Raw genomic sequence first — 8,174 nt, 5'->3', positions numbered from 1 at the left:
TCCCCCACACCAATCAATCATACATATTTAGAGAGCAATTTTTATTGCTTGCACCGACGACAACTTACTTGAAGGATCTTACTCAATCCATAGGTACATATGGTGGACTCTCATGGCAAAACTGGTTTAAGGGTTTTTGGAAGCACAAGTAGTATCTCTACTTGGTGCAAAGAATTTGGCTAGCATGAGGGGAAAGGCAAGCCCAACATGTTGGATGATCCATGACAATATACTTTATCTCAGATATAAGAAAACATAACCCATTACGTTGTCTTCCTTGTCCAACATCAACTCTTTAGCATGTCATATTTTAATGAGTGCTCCCAATCATAAAAGATGTCAAGATAGTATATTTATATGTGAAACCTCTCTTTCTTTATTACTTCCTATTAATTGCAACGATGACCAAAGCTATGTTTGCCAACTCTCAACAACTTTTAATCATCATACTCTTTCTATGTGAAGTCATTACTCTCAATAAGATCAATATGATCTCTTTGTTTCTTTTTATTCTTTTTCTCTTTTCTTTTATTCACTCAAGATCATGGCAAAATAATCAAGCCCTTGACTCAACACTAATCTTTATTATATAGCTCCCGGACTCGATTACATAGAGAGATCATAAAGCAAAACTCAAAACTAGATCATGCCATAAACTTTATTCTACTAGATCAAGATACTACTAAGAGGATCGAACTAAGAAAAACGATAAAGATAGGAGTGTGATGGTGATACGATACCGGGGCACCTCCCCCAAGCTTGGCAGTTGCCAAGGGGAGTGCCCATACCCATGTGATTATATCTCCTTCTTTGTTGGTGAAGAAGGTGGCGGTGTTGTTGATGATGCGGGCTTGTTGTCCATCTTCCAAGGCATAGGCTCACCATCATAGAAGGATGATCGAATCTCCGGGATCCTCAAATCTGCAGCCAAACTCATCCTTTTGAATCTATATTCATACTCACAGTTTTGGTTTTGCAGGTCATAGATTTGGGCTTGAAGGTGCTCGATCTTCTCATGAAGCTTGAAGATGGTCTCCCCGATGTTGTTGGCATCCCACTTGTGGTTGTTGGTGAACTCCGCGATCATCATGTGGTTGGAATTGAGTCCACGTTCCACCATCCCCTGGCACTTGAAAACTTGTTGCTTCATTGCTTCGAGCCTCGTCTCCACGCTTCTGGTCCCCTTCGGTCCCTCAACATCGCGGATGTGCAGAAACCCATCATGCATCTCAATGGTTTGAGGGTGTCGCAGCACCTCCGTGAGGTAAGGGTTGATGACCTTCTCGAAGAACTTGTCTTTGGGGGCACTTGGAGACGTCATGATAATCTAGATCTGTCAGAAAAACAGCTCGAAACAAGAACAGAGGATATTTGCATGATACAGGGGTCAAAACCTTCGGGAGAATATATAATGAATTTTTACCGACCAAAATACGTATCGTGCAAGAAAACGGAGTCCGAAGAGCACACGAGGTGCCCACGAGGTAAGGGGGCGCGCCCAGTAGGGTAGGGCGCGCCCTCCACCCTCGTGGAGCCCTCGTGTCCTTCCCGGACTGCTTCTTATTTTTCTATTTTCCTAAATATTACAAAACGGAGAAATATTGCCTTAAAAACTGTTTTGGAGTCGGTTTACTTACCGTACCACGTACCTATTCCTTTTCGGAGTCTGAAACATTCCGGAAAGTGTCCCTTATGTATTCCTCCGGGGTTACAGTTTCAATAACATTAGTTTCAACATTTATGGGATTACCTGAGATATAGTGTTTAATTCTTTGACCGTTCACCACCTTCGGATTTGTGCCTTCGAAGTTGTTGATTTTTATGGCACCGGAACGATAGACCTCCTCGATAACGTAAGGGCCTTCCCATTTAGAGAGAAGTTTTCCTGCAAAAAATCTTAAACAAGAGTTGTATAGCAATACATAATCACCTACATTAAACTCACGCTTTTGTATCCTTTTGTCATGCCATATTTTAACTTTTTCTTTAAACAATTTGGCATTTTCATAAGCTTGGGTTCTCCATTCATCAAGTAAGCTAATGTCAAATAACCTCTTCTCACCGGCAAGTTTGAAATCATAGTTGAGCTCTTAATAGCCCAATATGCCTTATGTTCTAGTTCGAGAGGTAAGTGACATGCTTTTCCATAAACCATTTTATACGGAGACATACCCATAGGATTTTTATATGCAGTTCTATAGGCCCATAATGCATCATCAATTTTCTTGGACCAATTCTTTCTAGATCTATTAACAGTCTTTTGCAAAATTAATTTGAGCTCTCTATTACTAAGTTCTACTTGACCACTAGACTGCGGGTGATATGGAGATGCAATTCTATGGTTGACATCATACTTAGCAAGCATTTTATGAAAAGCACCATGAATAAAGTGTGAACCACCATTAGTCATTAAATATCTAGGGACTCCAAACCTCGGAAAAATAACTTCCTTAAGCATCTTAATAGAGGTGTTATGATCAGCACTACTAGTTGGAATAGCTTCTACCCACTTAGGAACGTAATCAACAGCAACTAAAATATGTGTATACCCATTGGAGGAAGGAAACGGTCCCATATAATCAAAGCCCCAAACATCAAATGGTTCAATAACAAGTGAATAGTTCATAGGCATTTCTTGACCTCTACTAATATTACCAATTCTTTGACATTCATCACAAGACAAGACAAACTTACGCGCATCTTTGAAGAGAGTAGGCCAATAAAAACCGGATTGCAATACCTTATGTGCAGTTCTATCTCCAGCGTGGTGTCCTCCATAAGCCTCAGAGTGACACTTGCGTAAGATCTCTTCCTATTCATTCTCAGGTACACAACATCTAATAACACCATCTACTCCTTCTTTATAAAGGTGTGGGTCATCCCAGAAGTAATGCCTTAAATCATAGAAAAACTTATTCTTTTGCTGGTATGTGAAACTAGGTGGTATAAATTTAGCAACAATGTAATTAGCATAATCACCATACCATGGAGCAGTACGAGAAGCATTTATGACAGCTAATTGTTCATCGGGAAAGCTATCATCAATAGGTAGTGGGTCATCAAGAACATTCTCTAACCTAGACAAGTTGTCTGCAATGGGGTTCTCAGCTCCCTTTCTATCAACAATATGCAAATCAAATTCTTGTAGCAAGAGAACCCATCTAATAAGTCTAGGTTTAGCATCTTTCTTTCCATAAGATATTTAATAGCAGCATGATCTGTGTGAATAGTTACTTTAGAATCAACAATATAAGGTCTGAACTTATCACAAGCAAATACGACTGCTAAGAATTCTTTTTCAGTAGTAGCATAATTTCTCTGAGCATTATCTAGTGTTTTACTAGCATATTGAATAACATTTAATTTCTTATCAACTCTTTGACCTAGAACAGCACCTACAGCATAATCGCTAGCATCACACATAATTTCAAAGGGTAAATTCCAATCAGGTGGCTGAACAATAGGTGCAGAGATCAATGCTTTCTTAAGTATTTCAAATGCTTCTACACAATCATCATCAAAGACAAATGGTATATCTCTTTGTAATAAATTAGTCAGAGGACGAGAAATTTTTGAGAAGTCCTTAATGAACTTCCTATAAAATCCGGGGTGACCAAGGAAACTTCTTATACCTTTGATGTCCTTGGGACATGGCATCTTTTCAATAGCATCAACCTTGGCTTTATGAACTTCAATACCTCTTTCAGAGACTTTATGCCCCAAGACAATACCTTCATTAACCATAAAGTGGCACTTTTCCCAATTCAAGACAAGATTAGTTTCTTCACATCTCTGCAAAACTCGATCAAGGTTGCTCAAGCAATCATCAAAAGAGGATCCATAGACGGAAAAGTCGTCCATGAAAACCTCACAAATCTTTTCACAAAAGTCAGAGAATATAGCCATCATGCATCCTTGAAAGGTAGCAGGTGCATTACATAAACCAAAAGGCATACGTCTATAAGCAAAAGTACCAAAAGGGCAAGTAAAAGTAGTCTTTGATTGATCATTGGCTGACACAGGTATTTGAGAGAAACCAGAATAACCATCTAGAAAGCAAAAATGTGTATGTTTGGATAATCTTTCTAGCATTTGATCAATAAAAGGTAAGGGGTAACGATCTTTCTTAGTAGCCTTATTTAATTTGCGGAAATCAATTACCATCCTATAACCTGTAATAATTCTTTGCGGAATCAATTCATCTTTATCATTAGGAACGGCGGTAATACCTCCCTTCTTAGGGACACAATGGACAGGACTTACCCACTGACTATCAGCAACAGGATAAATTATAACTGCCTCAAGAAGCTTTAGTATTTCTTTTCTTACCACTTCTTTCATCTTAGGATTCAGCCGTCGTTGATGATCACGAACTGGTTTGGCATCTTCTTACAAATTTATTTTATGTTGACATAGAGTGGGACTAATGCCCTTAAAATCATCAAGTGTATATCCAATAGCAGCACGGTGCTTCTTCAGAGTTTTCAATAATCTCTCTTCATGCTCTAAAAGGTTAGCACTAATAATAACAGGAAATATCTTCTTTTCATCAAGATAAGCATATTTAAGAGTATCAGGCAACGGTTTAAGCTCAAACACGGGATCACCCTTGGGTGGAGGAGGATCCCCTAGGATTTCAACAGGCAAATTGTGTTTCAGGATAGGTTCCTGTTTAAAGAATACTTCATCTATTTCCCTTCTTTCATTCATAAACATATCATTTTCATGGTCTAGCAAATATTGTTCTAAAGGATCACTAGGAGGTACGGCAATAGAAGCAAGACCAATAATTTCATCCTTACTAGGTAATTCCTCTTCACGGTGTTGTCTACTAAATTTAGAGAAATTAAACTCATGAGACAATCACCCAAGCCAATAGTAACAACATTCTTTTCGCAGTCTATCCTAGCATTAACTGTGTTCAAGAAGGGTCTACCAAAAATCATGGGACAAAAGCTATCTTGTGGGGAACCAAGAACAAGAAAATCAGCAGGATATTTAGTTTTCCCACACAAGACTTCAACATCTCTAACAATTCCAATGGGTGATTTTGTATCTGTATTAGCAAGTTTGATGGTAACATCAATACCTTCTATCTCAGCAGGTGCAATTTCATGCATAATTTCTTTGTATAAGTCATGAGGTATAGCACTAGCACTAGCACCCATATCACTTAAGCCATGATAACAATGATATCCTATTTTAACAGAAATAACAGGCATGCCTACCACAGGTCTATGTTTATCTTTAGCACAAGGTTTGGCAATTCTAGCAGTTTCACCGCAAAAATAAATAACATGCCCATCAATATTATCAGCTAAGAGATCTTTAACAATAGCAATATTAGGTTCAACTTTGATTTGCTCAGGAGGTGCATAAGTTCTAATATTGCTTTTATGAACCACAGTTGAAGCTTTAGCATGATCCTTTATCCTAACAGGGAAAGGTGGTTTATCAACATAAGAAGTAGGAACAACATGATCATTATAAGTGATAGCCTTTTCTTCAACTTTAATGGGTGCAGCTACTTTTACTTCTATGGGAGGATGATATTTAAACCACTTCTCCTTGGGGAGATCAACATAAGTAGCGAAAGATTCACAGAAAGAAGCTACTATCTCAGAGTCAAGTCCATATTTAGTGCTAAATTTAAGGAAAACATCGGTATCCATAAAAGATTTAACGCAATCGAACTTAGGTGTCATACCTGACTCCTTACCTTCGTCGAGATCCCAATATTCAGAGTTGCGTTTAATTCTATCCAATAAATTCCATTTGAATTCAATAGTCTTCATCATAAAAGAGCCAGCACAAGAAGTATCGAGCATGGTGCGATTGTTATCAGAAAGCCGAGCATAAAAACTTTGAATAATATTTCTCTTGAGAGCTCATGATTGGGGCATGAATATAAAATTGATTTAAGCCTCCCCCAAGATTGAGCGATGCTTTCTCCTTCGCGAGGCCAAAAATTATATATATAATTGCGATCACGATGAACAAGATGCATAGGATAAAACTTCTGATGAAATTCCAATTTCAATCGTTTGTAGTTCCATGACCGCGTATCATCACATAGCCTATACCATGTCGATGCATCTCCCTTCAAAGATAAAGGGAAGACCTTCTTCTTAATAACATCACCGAGTATACCTGCAAGCTTAAATAAGCCACAAACTTCATCCACATAGATTAGGTGCTCATCAGGATTCTTTCTTCCATATCCTGCAAAAGGATTAGCTAGCAGTTTTTCTAACATACCCGAAGGAACTTCAAAGGGAACATTTTCATTTTCAGTAGGTTCAGTAGGTTGAGGAGTGATGTCTACTACACAACCTTCTTCTTGTAGACGTTGTTGGGCCTCCAAGTGCAGAGGTTTGTAGGACAGTAGCAAATTTCCCTCAAGTGGATGACCTAAGGTTTATCAATCCGTGGGAGGCGTAGGATGAAGATGGTCTCTCTCAAACAACCCTGCAACCAAATAACAAAGAGTCTCTTGTGTCCCCAACACACCCAATACAATGGTAAATTGTATAGGTGCACTAGTTCAGCGCAGAGATGGTGATACAAGTGCAATATGGATGGTAGATATAGGTTTTTGTAAACTGAAAATATAAAAACAGCAAGGTAACTAATGATAAAAGTGAGCACAAACGGTATTGCAATGCGTTGAAACAAGGCCTAGGGTTCATACTTTCACTAGTGCAAGTTCTCTCAACAATAATAACATAATTGGATCATATAACTATCCCTCAACATGCAACAAAGAGTCACTCCAAAGTCACTAATAGCGGAGAACAAACGAAGAGATTATGGTAGGGTACGAAACCACCTCAAAGTTATTCTTTCCTATCAACCCATTGGGCTATTCCTATAAGTGTCACAAACAGCCCTAGAGTTCGTAGTAAAATAACACCTTAAGACACACATCAACCAAAACCCTCATGTCACCTAGATACTCCAATGTCACCTCAAGTATCCGTGGGTATGATTATACGATATGCATCACACAATCTCAGATTCATCTATTCAACCAACACATAGAACCTCAAAGAGTGCCCCAAAGTTTCTACCGGAGAATCAAGACGAAAACGTGTGCCAACCCCTATGCATAGGTTCATGGGCGGAACCCGCAAGTTGATCACCAAAACATACATCAAGTGAATCACGTGATATCCCATTGTCACCACAGATACGCACGGCAAGACATACATCAAGTGTTCTCAAATCATTAAAGACTCAATCCGATAAGATTACTTCAAAGGGAAAACTCAATCCATTACAAGAGAGTAGAGGGGGAGAAGCAACATAAGATCCAACTATAATAGCAAAGCTCGCGATACATCAAGATCGAATCACCTCAAGAACACGAGAGAGAGAGAGATCAAACACATAGCTACTGGTACATACCCTCAGCCCCGAGGGTGAACTACTCCCTCCTCGTCATGGAGAGCGCCGGGATGATGAAGATGGCCACCGGTGAGGGATCCCCCCTCCGGCAGGGTGCCGGAACAGGGTCCCGATTGGTTTTTGGTGGCTACAGAGGCTTGCGGCTGCGGAACTCCCGATCTATTCTGTTCCCCGATCGTTTTAGGGTATATGGATATATATAGGCGGAAGAAATACGTCAGGGGAGCCACGAGGGGCCCGCGAGGGTGGAGGGCGCGCCCCCTACCTCGTGGCTCCCTCGTTTCTTTCCTGACATGCACTCCAAGTCTATCGGGCAGCTTTCCTTCCAAAAATAACTTCTCCAGAAGGTTTCATTCCGTTTTGACTCCGTTTGATATTCCTTTTCTTCGAAACACTGAAACAAGGGGAAAAAACAGGTACTGGCACTGGGCGCTGGGTCATTAGGTTAGTCACAAAAATAATATAAAAGTGCATAATAAAGCCCATAAACATCCAAAATAGATAATATAATAGCGTGGAACAATCAAAAATTATAGATATGTTGGAGACGTATCAGCATCCCCAAGCTTAATTCCTGCTCGTCCTCGAGTAGGTAAATGATAAAAACAGAGTTTTTGATGTGGAATGCTACTTGGCATATTTCAATGTAATTCTTCTTAATTGTGGTATGAATATTCAGATCCAAAAGATTCAAGATAAAAGTTCATATTGACATAAAAATAATAATACTTCAGGCATACTAACTAAGCAATTATGTCCTCTCAAAA

This window comes from Aegilops tauschii, chromosome 6, assembly GCF_002575655.3.
Source record: "Aegilops tauschii subsp. strangulata cultivar AL8/78 chromosome 6, Aet v6.0, whole genome shotgun sequence".
Lineage (NCBI taxonomy): Eukaryota > Viridiplantae > Streptophyta > Magnoliopsida > Poales > Poaceae > Aegilops > Aegilops tauschii.
The sequence above is the reverse complement of the archived record's forward strand: the minus strand, read 5'-3'. Positions refer to the sequence as shown.